This window comes from Vicia villosa, unplaced genomic scaffold, assembly GCF_029867415.1.
Source record: "Vicia villosa cultivar HV-30 ecotype Madison, WI unplaced genomic scaffold, Vvil1.0 ctg.001479F_1_1, whole genome shotgun sequence".
NCBI classification, from domain to species: domain Eukaryota; kingdom Viridiplantae; phylum Streptophyta; class Magnoliopsida; order Fabales; family Fabaceae; genus Vicia; species Vicia villosa.
Window position 1 is genome coordinate 218721 of NW_026705634.1, and position 18637 is coordinate 237357.

Consider the following 18637-nt stretch of genomic DNA (forward strand, 5'->3'; position numbering starts at 1 on the left):
TGGTATCGTCATATTTTGACCTCCTGATGTGAGGGATAAACCACAGCGGCTTTGATGTTGGTCTCGACCTCCTGATGTAAGGGATAAATTTGATGTCTCGACCTCCTGAGGTGAGGGATAATCGTTGTGGATTTGACTTTCCGTTCTTTTGATAGATAACCATTATTGTATCTTTAAACGTGTGCTCCTGATGAATTTTGAATGCTCGATCAGGTTAACTGAATACTACCCGCCCCTGGGTTAAATGTGAGGGTTTTTTCATATAGAAAAGAAACATCTGCTTCAAGGCTCAAAGGGGTTAACGAGGGTTTCACTCCCTTATATCTCCAGTGTTTGGGAATTTGAAACAATGCATGTACAACATCAACAAGGTTCTACTCAAAAGCATACCAATTGAGGTTATTTGTATTATGCTCATCATTCTCCCTTCGGACTTATCATGCTTTGATAACAAGAGTTAAGTACCATAAAAAGCATAGAAAAACATATAAGAGCAAAAGCGAATGGATTTTTTCAAGACAAACATATCCAATGCATTATGATTATAGTTCAAAAACAAACAAGTTTTGCATGCAATAGTATTGAACAAAACAAGAAAGCCTAAACATGAACATACAAGATGATTTAAGAAATGCCAACATTGAGGAGATCCTCTCTGTATGGACTTATTGCTTCAAAAGATCCATTGAGTCAAAGGAGAACTTCAATTTTGGCCTTCAGGTGCGAATGTGATAGCCTTTGAGCCAATCAGGTCCTGAACCTTGTCTCTGAATGACTGACAGCCTTCAATCCGATAACCAAGTGCCCCTAGAGTGGAAAGCACACCCAGCAACAGCATCCGTTCCTGCAGAACCTTTCAGATTACTTCCTGGAAGAAGATTTTGGCGAGGCCATACAGAAGTTGTAAGTGCTCAGCTTTTAGGGATTTGAGTCATGCAAGTGGTGCACAGACTCAAGATACAAAGCGTCTTGCTTATCCCTCTGTCGGGAGCCCCAAAAATAGCGACTGGAGTTTGTGAATGCTTTAGGGATTTGAGCTGCCAATAATGCAAACTCAAGAACACGGAGTCTTGCTTATCCCTCGGTCGGGAGCCCTAAATATAGCTTCTGAAATAGAAAACACCATCATGAGTGGAGGAAACTTGTATTACTATCAGCGAACAACGATAACCTCTGACGCTTGGATATCAAAGTCATTACTTGGAACACACAATAGTTGTTGGGAAGGAAGCCTCTGGAAGTACAAGTTGCAAGTGATTCTCATGAGTTACTTCCTTGAGGAAGAACAAGCATTCTACTTGCAGCAGATGAAATGGGATTGACCAGTAGAAACCATTATGAATAAACTTCAACATCTCTGTATCGAGCAAGTCCTGGAATCTTTGTACCTCAACACCTTGTAAGGCTTGACATTATGATCAGGTTCCCCCAGCACGGAAAACACCAAGTATTGTCATCGAAGTCAGGAGAGCTATTTGTGGTGAGAAACACCCAAAGCACGAATCTTAACCAACAGAAACTCCAACAAGCAGTGAAGCAACTTGACATAAGGGCATAGGATTACATTAGCTTTCTTCTTATACTCTTTCCGTCTCTGTTGACAAGCAAAGGTTGCTGAAAAGGAAACTCCATGAGGAGGAGGTGACTCTGGATATGAAACAGAACCTTGAGAATGATAGGTGCCTTTGCAAAACACTTTTGATTACTGCCTGACAGAAGATTCTGGCGAAGTCACACGAAATTTGTAATGCTTTAGGGATTCGAGCAATACAAATGGTGCAATGCTCAAGATAGACAATGTCTTGCTTATCCCTCGTACGGGAGCCCCAAGCAACTTCAAAGACTTGTAGATACTAACATCACGACCAGGTGCCCCAGAATAGAATTCACACCTAGTGTCATCATCATCAAGAAGAGAGTCTATAGACATCCACACAGTACGATGCTTAACCAGTTGCAAATAAAGCAAGCATGGAAGCAAATGAGCATGAGAATCAGATAGGTTTTATTTCCCAAGAGTTCTTGAGCACATGCCATAACTTGCATGTCTTCATAAACAACCCCGATTGAAATTTCTTCTTGATAGAATCCCCACAAAGTTGTTCCATGACCCATTTTTGAACACACAATAAGAACAAATCAAGTCTCTGCATCTAGTGAGAGTACCAAGTCTGAATAAGAGATCCTCGACCTTGAACACCTGTTATGCGTGAATTGTATGAGATGCGTGATATGAATGTGATGCCATGTTCATTCGATTTCCCAAGGAATCCTCATGTTTTTTTTTAGCAAATAAGAGATGGAAAAGCTCGATACGAGGCTTAAAGATACGATTCCTTGGAAATGGAAGGAACATGTATGCTAGTTATTTTTTGTACATCATTTTTTAGAAAGTAAATATGCAATGATGCAAGGTGGTGGGAACCACAATACTAGATATATCTGAGATGTCGAGAGATCACACGTCACAAGTTCAAAGGTTCGGTATAGTTTCAAACCACCACACAAACCATAAGTCACCAACGGAACAAGTCACCATCGGAACCAGAACATATAGTCACCTACACACTGGAATAGAACACAGATTACCACTCGAACAAGAACCATAGTACCCCACGAACAGGAACCAATTGTACACTCGAACAAGATCAACGGTAACCCACGAACAAGGACCATGGTAACAACCCTCGAACGAGAACAGCGGTAACCCACGAACGAGAACAGCGGTAACCCACAAACGAGAACAACGGTCATCAACAATGTACCTGTTATATGATCATTGATTCCCGCCCCACTCACGGGTAAATCTAGGCCAGGGTAGGTCGAAAAGCCAACAGAGGATCGAATGTAGGCGTTATCATACGATATTGCCTCATTCCACCAAGCTCAGCCCGTGGATACGTGATCAGATCAATCAGGCATACGCCTTCTGTCCGTCACGGCCACTCTAGTCCTAGTTCCTAAGGTATCACTCATGACCTGGGTATTGGGTCTTTTACCTCTTGAAACACCCACCCACAGATAGAAATCCAGACAGTCCAGAATATGATGCAGAAAAGTAAAAGCGCACATAGAATGCAATGCAAACAGGTAAATATGCAAAGCAGTAAAGCACCCAAAGATAAACACACAAGCGATAAGATCGACTCGCTAAGTCCGGACCCGCAATAGGTCGAGACGTCCCCAGCAGAGTCGCCAGCTGTTGCTACTGCGAAAATTGACAGAGTCGCCACTAACATATTTATCTTGAAAAGGAAGGGAATGCCAGCAAACCACAACACAAAACAACGGTCTCACGACCAGAGAAAAAGGGTAAGGGAGTCGGTTACGCAAGGGGAAGGTGCTAGCACCCCTCGCGCCCATCATACTCGATGGTATCCATGCTAGTGTCTAAACCTATGGGTGTGTAACAAATCTATGCTAATCTGGACTAAAATGCATGCAAAATGTAGGGAAAAGAAAGGATTGTGCTCGCACGGGCCCTACCCCGCTGCCTTCGTATCTATTTTGCAGAATCAGAGCTACCGTAGGTCGGCTAACTAGTTTTTGTTTGTTTTGTGTTTTTTAGGTGAATGAGTTACATTCGCACTCCGCTACTCGACCTTTGGAGACTTATGCTTGGTAATGGAGCGGAAATAACAAGCTCTTAAGAAAAGAAAATCAAAGAGTGTGGTTTGTGTTTTAAAGAATGCATGAGGAAGACCTAAACTAGGGGGGAAAGCTCGCTACCTAATGTTATCATACAAATGGTATAAGTCTAAACTAACTAGCAACCTACGAGAAAAAGGGGGAGCAAACAAGAATATCACACAAACGAGCTCCGCTCGTAAAGCAAACAAAACCAACGGCACTGGCCGAGTGGTACAAAAGCGGTCCTGCCATAGCCAAGGGGAGCGAATCACCCGAGTCAACCAAGCATTAGACCTCGCGAAAATGATCGGGCCATAGACAAGAGGAGCGAGTCCCTCTCAGCAACCAATCCGTCACGGATCTGAAAGGAAAACGGTGCGTGCGTACACCGAGCATCAACGTCGATCAACGTGAGCTAAAGAAAAGGCGGGGGTCCGGCTGCATGAACTCTTTTCCTGACATACTCGATAACAAGATCTTGTTCTGGTTCGGAAGCAAGCAACGCGTAGCGTGCGCGTACCGAACGGACTCGATGAGACTAGGCGGGGGTTGATTGCTAACCCTATCCGCATGCCTTCCATGAGGACTTAACGGAGTGCCATATAGGACTTATTACACCGTGACTCCCTGCCGCAAAGCACAAATGTAAACACACCAACAAAAACAGAGTCTCTTTTGAGGGCTTGGCCAGATGCATGTCTAGGTCCTACTTCTCATGTTATAGGATGATGCAGAAAGCGGTAAAAGGGACCAGGAGATACCGAACGGATAGCAAATCCGCAATGAGCTAGCAAGCGTAAGCAGAGAAGTCCAGAATACTTCGCATAAGCCATCATCAAGCAAAGCAAGTCAGAAAGCATCGTTGTGAAAATAATTCACAAGCGACATGTGGCTCACGTTGAGCATAACCACATAAGCAACCTGCAAGAGAACACAAACCAGACAATGCAGGAATATACATCTCAATGAATGAGAGATCAGATGAATCCCGTCGGGAAGAAGTTCGTATCCCACAAATAAAGTGGAACACGACTCAAATCAATCGCACTAGAAGCGAATTCGTGTCCCACAAATAAAGTGGAACACGAAGTAAGTCGAATCGCAATCGAAGGCTCTCTCGAAGTACCTCGCGCATCTCAACAACCAAATCAGTAATAACAAGGAAGCATGCACCGACCATAGAAAATACTAACAATTAAATTCTAAATGAATTCTAAAAGAAAATCTAGCAAGATTAAATTGTTTTTTATGGCATTTTTATCTAAGAATAAGAACAAAACAATGTACAAAATATTAAAATTCTAACAAGCAAAAAGTATGACTTATTTTTATTCAGTTTTTATCATGTTAAGAAGCTAACAAAATAAAATATTTTTCATAGCATTTTCTATCTAAAAATGAACACACAAATGATTTTTTTACATGTTTTACTATGCTAAAATCTCACAAGAAAATTGTTTTTATTATATTCTGTTTAATCAAAAGAAACTATGTGAAGAAATCTAAATACTAGCATGAATTATGAGAAACAGGGGGGGTTCAGGTTAAAATTAGGGGTACAGAGAGCAGTTTGGTCGCAGGCCCACTGCTTGTGGCCAAAAGTTGTTTTTGTTGTCACTGTTTTTTGTTGTTGTAAAAAAAAAGATGGTGTTGCATTAGGCTCAAGGGAAAGATTCATGCAGAATTTTCGGTACAGGCCCAAGGGATTGTTAATCCATATCCAAGTTTCTTCAGATTTTCAATTAATTCAAAGTTAATGGCTCCAATTATCTCATTAATTGTGGATTAATACTCAGCTTTCCCAACACTAATATCTAGATCCAAATTAATTAATCAAAACAAATATCAATTAAAATTGAAAAGGGGCTAGGGTTATGACTAAACGTGATGAAGACTCATATCCTTCTCTTCTTCAACGAAACGGCGACGGTACCGCCTTTCACCGGCGAACACTCGAAACGCCGCCACCATCCCCTTCTCGTTTCTGTCTCGACTCTCACTCTCCCGGTCATCTCGTCTCAGATCAACATCGCACATCATATGACAGCCCTTCCTCGGTTGGAGTTGCTCCGACGACGCTTCGGGACGGTCATCGAACATTCACGGCCTGGTGAAACTCAGATATGATATGATTTATGCATATGATGCATGTATGAATGTTTATGAAATAACGTTCCTGAGAAGGAAGACGCTCCACGCTTTTGAGAATGCTATGCAAATGATGCATGATTCAGACATTGCTTGGGGAAACAACGGAGGAGCACTGAATTGCTGGAAAAATCCTGGAGAGAATATGGAACTCTGTGGGGAGGACAAGATGAGTGACCAAGGGTCACCATTGCGAGCTGGCAAAGATGGATCAAAAATTTGCTGGAGATGATCAAATCTAGATGCGAGCTCTGACTGGGGAATAAATCCTGCTTGGGGGATATGAACATCCCAATTAACTGCTTGGGGAATGACAAACTTGCTGGTGCATGAAGCATTCCGCTCGGGAAATCCTTGAAGGATACAAATTCTACTGAGGATGCACATGAATCTCTGCTGAGGAAAGAACTCATGGGGAAAATGAATACTTCTACATAGCGATCCACTAGGGATAAGGAACTTAACATAAGAACCTTTGTTAAGACCATTCCATTGGGGAATAAGATGACTCTTCTGAGGAAAACAGATCAATCTGTTGGGGAGAGAAACGCTCTACTAGGGAAAATGAGGAGCTCTGGCAAAGAACCTCATTAAGAGCTCGCTGGGAAATCATATATCATTCAATCATGATTTAACTGGGGAGAAGACATTCCACCGTGGAATAAGGCTTCTGAAGCACGGAGATTGCGTTGAAATATGCTTTGCTGAGGAGATGAGAATCTTGGAACAAAGAAAGCCTCATCTGAATGCACTCGGCTAGGGAATGAGGATCTCTCACTTGGATAGATCGGCCAATGCGCTGACATGGCACTCAAAAGGATGTACCTGCGAGATAAACAGATGAAAATGGCCCAGGATATAGCATGGCATCTTCACGGGGTTTCCTCACATGATAGAGGATAGTGATGCTCACCCACAAATGGGAAAATGCAAGAGAAAACAGATTGTCACACATATTGGCTTTGAAACTTTCCAAACAAGCAATGGATTCAATGAGCTGATAGGCAAGCAATGATTAGAACACCAAACATGCATAGGCTGGAGTATCAAACAGGAATTGGTTCTCCAAGAGAATGCCACCAGGAAGTGGGCTTAAGAAGTCAAGCAAGTGTTGACCTCAAAGGGATCAAACATGCATTGGCTTTCATAGTGTTCTGCATATTCATATTGATTGTAAAAATGCCAACAAGTATTGGACTTTCAGCTTCTCACTGCTGAGGATGACACCCTGACGGTTCTCAAGTTCATAAGTTGTTTAGCTCACACCCGAACTTTAAACTGGGCACCTCCTGATGAGGAAAGAATGCCACTGTATATTGCTTTGCCCCAGCCTGTAAGGACTTTGAAGAAATTAGTCTCGTAAGGACTTCTGATATTTGTTTATATCAAACTGACTTGCCCCAGTATCAAGAATTTTGGCACCATGCCCCTGCCTGACTTGTATTGTAAGTAGGTTTGACTGTGCTTGGGTGAATGCCCCTGATTATTCAACACTCTGAGAGATTCTTAGAATCTTGACCTGATTGCCTCAGATTGAGTGAAAACTTGCTCGACAAAGTATTTAACTGCTTTTGTGCCCCCTGAGGGTGATTAGACTTTGAAATATTCTTGCTTCAACTCAACGGAGTTCTGAAGACAACTTGCCCTTCGGGAGGAATAAACTTTTCATCTGAAGTTCATGATGGAAACTTTCCTGATGTTAAGCACTTGTTCATATGCAAAGAATGTTTATTATGAGAAATATAATTCTAATGCAAAGAGTATGTTCCTCTTGAAATTTAAAGAAACTTTATGAAAGGATGTCGTAACATCGAATTTTCATGAAAGAAAAGAAAAGATGGTGTGATACCAACTCAAGCGTTTAGCGGATCTCCTAGGAGTCAGCTTACCGTATTCTCATGTATAGTCTGCTTTTGAATTAACCCATACTTCAGTTACGGCTTTTCAAGGTTGTAACTGGCTAGGTTCACGGTTTGAGAAAAAAGGATTTTTAGGCTCAAACTATTTGGTGCCCACCCCCTTCATGATGTTCTCCACTCCTAAGTTCAGTTAACTCGACACGAGTATTCATCTTTCAAGAGTGGAAATGATTGGGGAGTCAAAGAGGCGTTCGGACATGGGAGTCACTTTACCTTTTGTTTTTGGTGTCTGATCACACGACTTTTTTCTTTTGATGAGGATTTTTATTTTGTAATCCTTGTTTTTCACTTTTGCTTGACTTTTCTTCTTTTTTTGTTTCCCTAACCTTTGCCTGGACAAATTCTTTTGAATTTTGAGTTTGGATGTCCAGCGGGATGACCTAACTTTTGCCTAAGTAACATATTTTCAAGTTGTTGACTTAGCGAGCTTTCTTTCTTCTTTTTTTTTTATAAGTCGTGTGATCCTGAATCTGTGATTTGTTGGAAGTGCATAGTGACTTCCTGAGTCATTGATTGATGAGGAATTACCATTGTGGTATCGTCATATTTTGACCTCCTGATGTGAGGGATAAACCACAGCGGCTTTGATGTTGGTCTCGACCTCCTGATGTAAGGGATAAATTTGATGTCTCGACCTCCTGAGGTGAGGGATAATCGTTGTGGATTTGACTTTCCGTTCTTTTGATAGATAACCATTATTGTATCTTTAAACGTGTGCTCCTGATGAATTTTGAATGCTCGATCAGGTTAACTGAATACTACCCGCCCCTGGGTTAAATGTGAGGGTTTTTTCATATAGAAAAGAAACATCTGCTTCAAGGCTCAAAGGGGTTAACGAGGGTTTCACTCCCTTATATCTCCAGTGTTTGGGAATTTGAAACAATGCATGTACAACATCAACAAGGTTCTACTCAAAAGCATACCAATTGAGGTTATTTGTATTATGCTCATCATTCTCCCTTCGGACTTATCATGCTTTGTTAACAAGAGTTAAGTACCATAAAAAGCATAGAAAAACATATAAGAGCAAAAGCGAATGGATTTTTTCAAGACAAACATATCCAATGCATTATGATTATAGTTCAAAAACAAACAAGTTTTGCATGCAATAGTATTGAACAAAACAAGAAAGCCTAAACATGAACATACAAGATGATTTAAGAAATGCCAACATTGAGGAGATCCTCTCTGTATGGACTTATTGCTTCAAAAGATCCATTGAGTCAAAGGAGAACTTCAATTTTGGCCTTCAGGTGCGAATGTGATAGCCTTTGAGCCAATCAGGTCCTGAACCTTGTCTCTGAATGACTGACAGCCTTCAATCCGATAACCAAGTGCCCCTAGAGTGGAAAGCACACCCAGCAACAGCATCCGTTCCTGCAGAACCTTTCAGATTACTTCCTGGAAGAAGATTTTGGCGAGGCCATACAGAAGTTGTAAGTGCTCAGCTTTTAGGGATTTGAGTCATGCAAGTGGTGCACAGACTCAAGATACAAAGCGTCTTGCTTATCCCTCTGTCGGGAGCCCCAAAAATAGCGACTGGAGTTTGTGAATGCTTTAGGGATTTGAGCTGCCAATAATGCAAACTCAAGAACACGGAGTCTTGCTTATCCCTCGGTCGGGAGCCCTAAATATAGCTTCTGAAATAGAAAACACCATCATGAGTGGAGGAAACTTGTATTACTATCAGCGAACAACGATAACCTCTGACGCTTGGATATCAAAGTCATTACTTGGAACACACAATAGTTGTTGGGAAGGAAGCCTCTGGAAGTACAAGTTGCAAGTGATTCTCATGAGTTACTTCCTTGAGGAAGAACAAGCATTCTACTTGCAGCAGATGAAATGGGATTGACCAGTAGAAACCATTATGAATAAACTTCAACATCTCTGTATCGAGCAAGTCCTGGAATCTTTGTACCTCAACACCTTGTAAGGCTTGACATTATGATCAGGTTCCCCCAGCACGGAAAACACCAAGTATTGTCATCGAAGTCAGGAGAGCTATTTGTGGTGAGAAACACCCAAAGCACGAATCTTAACCAACAGAAACTCCAACAAGCAGTGAAGCAACTTGACATAAGGGCATAGGATTACATTAGCTTTCTTCTTATACTCTTTCCGTCTCTGTTGACAAGCAAAGGTTGCTGAAAAGGAAACTCCATGAGGAGGAGGTGACTCTGGATATGAAACAGAACCTTGAGAATGATAGGTGCCTTTGCAAAACACTTTTGATTACTGCCTGACAGAAGATTCTGGCGAAGTCACACGAAATTTGTAATGCTTTAGGGATTCGAGCAATACAAATGGTGCAATGCTCAAGATAGACAATGTCTTGCTTATCCCTCGTACGGGAGCCCCAAGCAACTTCAAAGACTTGTAGATACTAACATCACGACCAGGTGCCCCAGAATAGAATTCACACCTAGTGTCATCATCATCAAGAAGAGAGTCTATAGACATCCACACAGTACGATGCTTAACCAGTTGCAAATAAAGCAAGCATGGAAGCAAATGAGCATGAGAATCAGATAGGTTTTATTTCCCAAGAGTTCTTGAGCACATGCCATAACTTGCATGTCTTCATAAACAACCCCGATTGAAATTTCTTCTTGATAGAATCCCCACAAAGTTGTTCCATGACCCATTTTTGAACACACAATAAGAACAAATCAAGTCTCTGCATCTAGTGAGAGTACCAAGTCTGAATAAGAGATCCTCGACCTTGAACACCTGTTATGCGTGAATTGTATGAGATGCGTGATATGAATGTGATGCCATGTTCATTCGATTTCCCAAGGAATCCTCATGTTTTTTTTTTAGCAAATAAGAGATGGAAAAGCTCGATACGAGGCTTAAAGATACGATTCCTTGGAAATGGAAGGAACATGTATGCTAGTTATTTTTTGTACATCATTTTTTAGAAAGTAAATATGCAATGATGCAAGGTGGTGGGAACCACAATACTAGATATATCTGAGATGTCGAGAGATCACACGTCACAAGTTCAAAGGTTCGGTATAGTTTCAAACCACCACACAAACCATAAGTCACCAACGGAACAAGTCACCATCGGAACCAGAACATATAGTCACCTACACACTGGAATAGAACACAGATTACCACTCGAACAAGAACCATAGTACCCCACGAACAGGAACCAATTGTACACTCGAACAAGATCAACGGTAACCCACGAACAAGGACCATGGTAACAACCCTCGAACGAGAACAGCGGTAACCCACGAACGAGAACAGCGGTAACCCACAAACGAGAACAACGGTCATCAACAATGTACCTGTTATATGATCATTGATTCCCGCCCCACTCACGGGTAAATCTAGGCCAGGGTAGGTCGAAAAGCCAACAGAGGATCGAATGTAGGCGTTATCATACGATATTGCCTCATTCCACCAAGCTCAGCCCGTGGATACGTGATCAGATCAATCAGGCATACGCCTTCTGTCCGTCACGGCCACTCTAGTCCTAGTTCCTAAGGTATCACTCATGACCTGGGTATTGGGTCTTTTACCTCTTGAAACACCCACCCACAGATAGAAATCCAGACAGTCCAGAATATGATGCAGAAAAGTAAAAGCGCACATAGAATGCAATGCAAACAGGTAAATATGCAAAGCAGTAAAGCACCCAAAGATAAACACACAAGCGATAAGATCGACTCGCTAAGTCCGGACCCGCAATAGGTCGAGACGTCCCCAGCAGAGTCGCCAGCTGTTGCTACTGCGAAAATTGACAGAGTCGCCACTAACATATTTATCTTGAAAAGGAAGGGAATGCCAGCAAACCACAACACAAAACAACGGTCTCACGACCAGAGAAAAAGGGTAAGGGAGTCGGTTACGCAAGGGGAAGGTGCTAGCACCCCTCGCGCCCATCATACTCGATGGTATCCATGCTAGTGTCTAAACCTATGGGTGTGTAACAAATCTATGCTAATCTGGACTAAAATGCATGCAAAATGTAGGGAAAAGAAAGGATTGTGCTCGCACGGGCCCTACCCCGCTGCCTTCGTATCTATTTTGCAGAATCAGAGCTACCGTAGCTCGGCTAACTAGTTTTTGTTTGTTTTGTGTTTTTTAGGTGAATGAGTTACATTCGCACTCCGCTACTCGACCTTTGGAGACTTATGCTTGGTAATGGAGCGGAAATAACAAGCTCTTAAGAAAAGAAAATCAAAGAGTGTGGTTTGTGTTTTAAAGAATGCATGAGGAAGACCTAAACTAGGGGGGAAAGCTCGCTACCTAATGTTATCATACAAATGGTACAAGTCTAAACTAACTAGCAACCTACGAGAAAAAGGGGGAGCAAACAAGAATATCACACAAACGAGCTCCGCTCGTAAAGCAAACAAAACCAACGGCACTGGCCGAGTGGTACAAAAGCGGTCCTGCCATAGCCAAGGGGAGCGAATCACCCGAGTCAACCAAGCATTAGACCTCGCGAAAATGATCGGGCCATAGACAAGAGGAGCGAGTCCCTCTCAGCAACCAAGCCGTCACGGATCTGAAAGGAAAACGGTGCGTGCGTACACCGAGCATCAACGTCGATCAACGTGAGCTAAAGAAAAGGCGGGGGTCCGGCTGCATGAACTCTTTTCCTGACATACTCGATAACAAGATCTTGTGCTGGTTCGGAAGCAAGCAACGCGTAGCGTGCGCGTACCGAACGGACTCGATGAGACTAGGCGGGGGTTGATTGCTAACCCTATCCGCATGCCTTCCATGAGGACTTAACGGAGTGCCATATAGGACTTATTACACCGTGACTCCCTGCCGCAAAGCACAAATGTAAACACACCAACAAAAACAGAGCCTCTTTTGAGGGCTTGGCCAGATGCATGTCTAGGTCCTACTTCTCATGTTATAGGATGATGCAGAAAGCGGTAAAAGGGACCAAGAGATACCGAACGGATAGCAAATCCGCAATGAACTAGCAAGCGTAAGCAGAGAAGTCCAGAATACTTCGCGTAAGACATCATCAAGCAAAGCAAGTCAGAAAGCGTCGTCGTGAAAATAGATCACTAGCGACATGTGGCTCACGTCGAGCATAACCACATAAGCAACCTGCAAGAGAACACAAACCAGACAATGCAGGAATATACATCTCAATGAATGAGAGATCAGATGAATCCCGTCGGGAAGAAGTTCGTATCCCACAAATAAAGTGGAACACGACTCAAATCAATCGCACTGGAAGCGAATTCGTGTCCCACAAATAAAGTGGAACACGGAGTAAGTCGAATCGCAATCGAAGGCTCTCTCGAAGTACCTCGCGCATCTCAACAACCAAATCAGTAATAACAAGGAAGCATGCACCGACTATAGAAAATACTAGCAATTAAATTCTAAATGAATTCTAAAAGAAAATCTAGCAAGATTAAATTGTTTTTTATGGCATTTTTATCTAAGAATAAGAACAAAACTATGTACAAAATATTAAAATTCTAACAAGCAAAAAGTATGATATATTTTTATTCATTTTTTATCATGTTAAGAAGCTAACAAAATATAATATTTTTCAAAGCATTTTCTATCTAAAAATGAACACACAAATGATTTTTTTACATGTTTTACTATGCTAAAATCTCACAAGAAAATTGTTTTTATTATATTCTGTTTAATCAAAAGAAACTATGTGAAGAAATCTAAATACTAGCATGAATTATGAGAAACAGGGGGGGTTCAGGTTGAAATTAGGGGTACAGAGAGCAGTTTGGTCGCAGGCCCACTACTTGTGGCCCAAAGTTGTTTTTGTTGTCACAGTTTTTTGTTGTTGTCAAAAAAAAAGATGGTGTTGCATTGGGCTCAAGGGAAAGATTCATGCAGAATTTTCGGTACAGGCCCAAGGTATTGTTAATCCATATCCAAGTTTCTTCAGATTTTCAATTAATTCAAAGTTAATGGCTCCAATTATCTCATTAATTGTGGATTAATACTCAGCTTTCCTAACACTAATATCTAGATCCAAATTAATTAATCAAAACAAATATCAATTAAAATTGAAAAGGGGCTAGGGTTATTTATGACTTAACGTGATGAAGACTCATCTCCTTCTCTTCTTCAATGAAACGGCGTCGGTACCGCCTTTCACCGGCGAACACTCGGAACGCTGCCACCATCCCCTTCTCGTTTCTGTCTCGACACTCACTCTCTCGGTCATCTCGTCTCAGACCAACATCGCACATCATATGACAGCCCTTCCTCGGTTGGAGTTGCTCCGACGACGCTTCGGGACGGTCATCGAACATTCACGGCCTGGTGAAACTCATGTAAGTCCTGATGCTAATTCATATCATCAATTCATCATCCTGCGAACCTTCTCCCTCTTCTTTTTTCGCGTGACACGTTTTCTGAATCGTTGCTGTTACTGATGAATTAGATGTTGATCGATTGGAAATTGAAGAAGTGTTGTTGCGATGTCGAAGTCGGAGCTGATGATTGAAAGATGATGGTGAACATGATAGTTGAAGACGAGGATGGTTGCGATTCTCAGATTTGAACAACGGTTGAAGAGTTGATGGATATCAAATCGTGATTGAAGATGATGAAGAATCATTGACGATTGCGTCGAAGTCGTTGTCGATGGATTTCTATGGAGTTTTGTCGATGGTTGATGGTGAAGAAGATGAATCAAGGTTCTCTGTTCATAGTGAAGGTTGAAGGTGGTTAGAGGTGAGTTCTCTGTTACGATTTTTTTGCTGATTTTTCTGTTATCAAATTTTTTTTCACCGATTGAAGGTTTTGGTGCGTTGATTGAATTGTTGCAGAGAGAAGGTTTTGTTGAAGATGATGAAAGTGTGATGTATGAAGATTGAATGAAGAGGAGAAGAAGATGATTGAAGAGTGGTATGGAGATGAACAGTGAAGATGGAGAAAGGATTCAAAAGAGACTCCAGGTTTGTTACAGATTCGATTCTGATTTTCTCCTCCAATTTTCTGTTACGTTTTTCGGTTTCTGCAGGATTCTTTTTACGTCTTTCTTTTTTCTTCTAATTCTTCAGTTATGAGTTTTTTTGCTGCTAGTGAATTGGACCACCGTGTCTTTTTGGGTGAAGTGCAGGCTCTGTTTTGGTTGTGAGGGATGGCTGAATCGGTTCAATTTTCTTGCTCGTTTCGTTCGACATGGCACACTGGTTTTGACGTTATTATATTGGTGGCCTGAAAAACCTTCTTTTTGGATGTAGACATCTTATAGGGCCATTGTATTGTGTGAATTTGCTGTGATGATTTTTGTGTAATTATAAGAGAACTTTGAATAGTGCAATGTATTTTGGACTTGTAATGATGGGATGGATTTTGTGATGATATTGTAATGATAATTGAATGAATGTTTGACTTAGATTATGAAACTTGTGTATCAAAACATACGATTGAATCTTTCATCCATAGCAAGCTCGAATTAATTCTTGATAACTCATTTACCTAAGAACTTGGATCCAATCAATTAATCTTGAACATCAACTTGAACTCGGAATTCTTTGAGATTTCCCCATCCGAATAATCTTACCTTGCACCAATCGTAATCTATGTCTTCAAACCCAAGCAACAAGCATACGTGATATCCCCATAGATGTGCACAAGCATAAGAATAAACAACTTGATTCATTACCCGAAAGAACACCTTGAAACATAGTCCTTAACTTGTAACTCTAAAGGAAACTCTTTAATATTTTTCTTCGAATTTTGAACAACGAAATAAACGTCGATCATAACTTATAACACAAATGAAGAGGGCAAATTTTGGGGTGCAACAGATGGCGTTGGTGCAAGGATAGCAAAGAGAGAGACCTGTGTTCGAATCTGGACGGCGACACATTTTTTACAAGTTGTTTGTTCCTTTGCTCTCCCTGATCCAGCGCATAAAGTCTCACACGCGCTTACGGTACATCCTCCTCTATCTGACGTTGGATCTTCAGGAGATTAAATCCAATGGCGTTGAAGACGAGACTCCACCATGCACCTCAAGACTGCGCCACACTGGATCCGAAGCTAAGTTTTTTAATTTAATTTTCTTTTTAGTTTTAATTACATTATTCATTTTTCTATTTTTTTCTTCTCTTATTCATTAATCCTTTTTTTCTTAAAAGTCATATTAATCTTAGTTGAATAATGTTGTATTTTAACAATTTTTTTTAATCGAAAACTCGATTTTTTCCTAATTTTATCAATAATTGTTTTAAACATTAAAAATTAATTATTTTGCACATTTTTTTTTATCAATTAAATAATTAATTTAAAACATCAAAATTAATCAGTTTTCGCACATAATTTTAAACCAACCATTTAATTAGGATTTAAGTGATTAATCGAGCTTATGATAAATAGTTCTTTGATGCACTAATTTTCTTTTGTTCTTCTTATTCTTGATTTTCAGGTTATCGAAGACTTGAGGACGATTCAAGTTTTATTTAAATATTTTTGGAATGTAATAGTTAAATAGGATTTTAATTTCTGTCTTTACTTTCCGCATACCCCTACAGGTGTTTATTGTAAATCCCCCATCCCTAAACTTGTAATAGCGTAGGACATTTACGTTTCTGCACTTTATTTTTCTGCATGATATTAACTGCTATGGTTAGTAAATAGGGAGTGCAAGATAATTAATTGAACGTAGCTCACTAATTCAAGATAAATATCTGAATACAGTCACGTGATTGCTGCACACACCCACCTTTAGGGTAACTCCTCTTACTATTGCCTTTCTATCAGAATAGTCAAGTCCCTTCGAGCGTAAGGACTCCTTAGCCCGTTGCCTTCGATAAAATCATCATAGTCCCTCGATATAAAGATCATATTTCCTTCGAGTTGCCTACGATAAATATGATCTCGTCCCTCGATGTTGCCTCGATAAATGACGATCGTCCCTTCGAATACTAAGGAGTCTTTACATGTTGCCTAAAATGACTATCATATCCTTCCTCGAGACTACCTACCCTCTTTATGGTAGGGACAGTCTTGCGGCGAACGATTATTCTCGATGACCCTTCGATGATCCGCACATCCAATTGAAAGACTTCCTGCCCTCTCATGGTATGGATAGACCCTTTCGCCCGAAAGACTTAAAGAACAAGAAAAAAAATCTTAGGGTAGGTGTTCTTAAATGCTTGCTCACATTCAAAATTCAATCTCCGTATTACAGAACTCTTGCTTACCGCAACATTTCTTTAAAGTCAGTTCACCGTATTACAGAACTGGCGACTCTGTTGGGGATGCTTTCGAATAAAAGAGGGGTTACCTTAAAGTATAGGATTCACTTTAAAATGTTTTCTGTTGTTTGCTTTGCTTGCTTTATTTTTTTCAGGGCTGTTTTGGGAATTAAATGAAGGACGAATCCTATTCCCGGATTCAAGTACACTTAAGATAGGAGTAGCATAGTCATGGCGACCTCTTTCACATATGTGGGAGATGAGTCAATATGAAGTTCACACTTGAGTTAGGACTCCATAGATATATGCACACCTTTCTCAAATGAGGGAGGTCTATGTACGTAACTTTGGCTGTGCCGGAGCTTAAGGACCTTTGGTTAGCCTTTAACCCATCTTGGCCTTTAGGACGTAGTGGGGGGGCTACTCTTGACGAATGTTGAGAGCCTAGTCGCTACCCGATACTACAACTCAGATAGGTTCTTTCTTAAAGTATCATTGCATGATGCGAATGCGTCATGTCCGAGGGTGCTTTAGAGGGGCTGACAATTCTGAGTAACTGGTAGAACCCTGTTACTAAATTCACTCTTATCCATAGAAGTACCTTTCGGAAGGGTAGTTACCTGGTCGGACTCCATGCAAGCCTATAAACCTAAGGACACTTGTGTGTACTACTAACCCTTTGATTTCTTTGCAGGTTTTGTCATAGGACTTATTTGTCCTTACTATCTTACGCTTTGCCTAATGTACTATATTCGCATAACATCATGACATCATGACATCATAACATTGCATGTAAACTAACCCTTTCAAGGATCTTAGGAATTTAGGGCACACAATTGCAGGTGAGTTTATTAAGGACTAAATTCTCGTCAAGGGGCAAGAGGATATATTTTTCTCTGGCCATATGTCTTCCAATTCAAAGACACCATACCTATCAAGGGGTAAGAGGATTTATTTTCCTCTAGCCATGTACCTTTAAATTCAGAGATATCCCGAATCAGAGACGATGACTCACTCGATATGGTGAGCTTAATTCTGAAAGAAGGACGTTCAAAGACGAAAGTCAGAATTCTTCAGACAAGGCTGCGACCGACTTAATCTCTAAATGTCGCAAACTAAATTTCCTAAAGATGCTTGAAAACATTGCATTTGCATTCATAACATTGCATAACAGGTTCCTGACACAGGTCTCATCTCTCGCTGTTTATTTCAGCACAAATGGATCTCGAGCAATCTATTAGAAATCTCCAGGCTCAGAACAACAGGTTCCAAGAGATGATCCTTAACTTGGCCAAGGGGAAAGAAGAATTGAAGGCACTCCTATTCCTGGGGACAATTAAAATGCGAGATGTGCTTATTATTCGAACAATCCTAATCATGATGTAAAAGATTATAGACCGTTGAAGCATGTGAGTCAAAACATAATTCATGACAAGATCATTGATTTCAACTCACCCGAGGAGCCTCATATGGCTTATACTGCAAAGGCCGTAATGAACGTAACCGATCTGATGGGGCATTTCTGATCTCTACACCGGCACCACAACAACAACGTAAGCTAAATGTACCTAAGAGTCAATTCACCAAGATCAATATGTCATCGGCTTAAGCATTACGACATCTGTTGAAGATCGGATTGATTACTCTGAGGGATGCTCCTAAGAATTCTAACACCTCCACTCCTGGCTATAAACTCAATGCGAGGTGCGCGTACCATTCCAACAGTCCTGGACATTACACAAACAATTGCTGGACATTGAAGAATAAGATTCA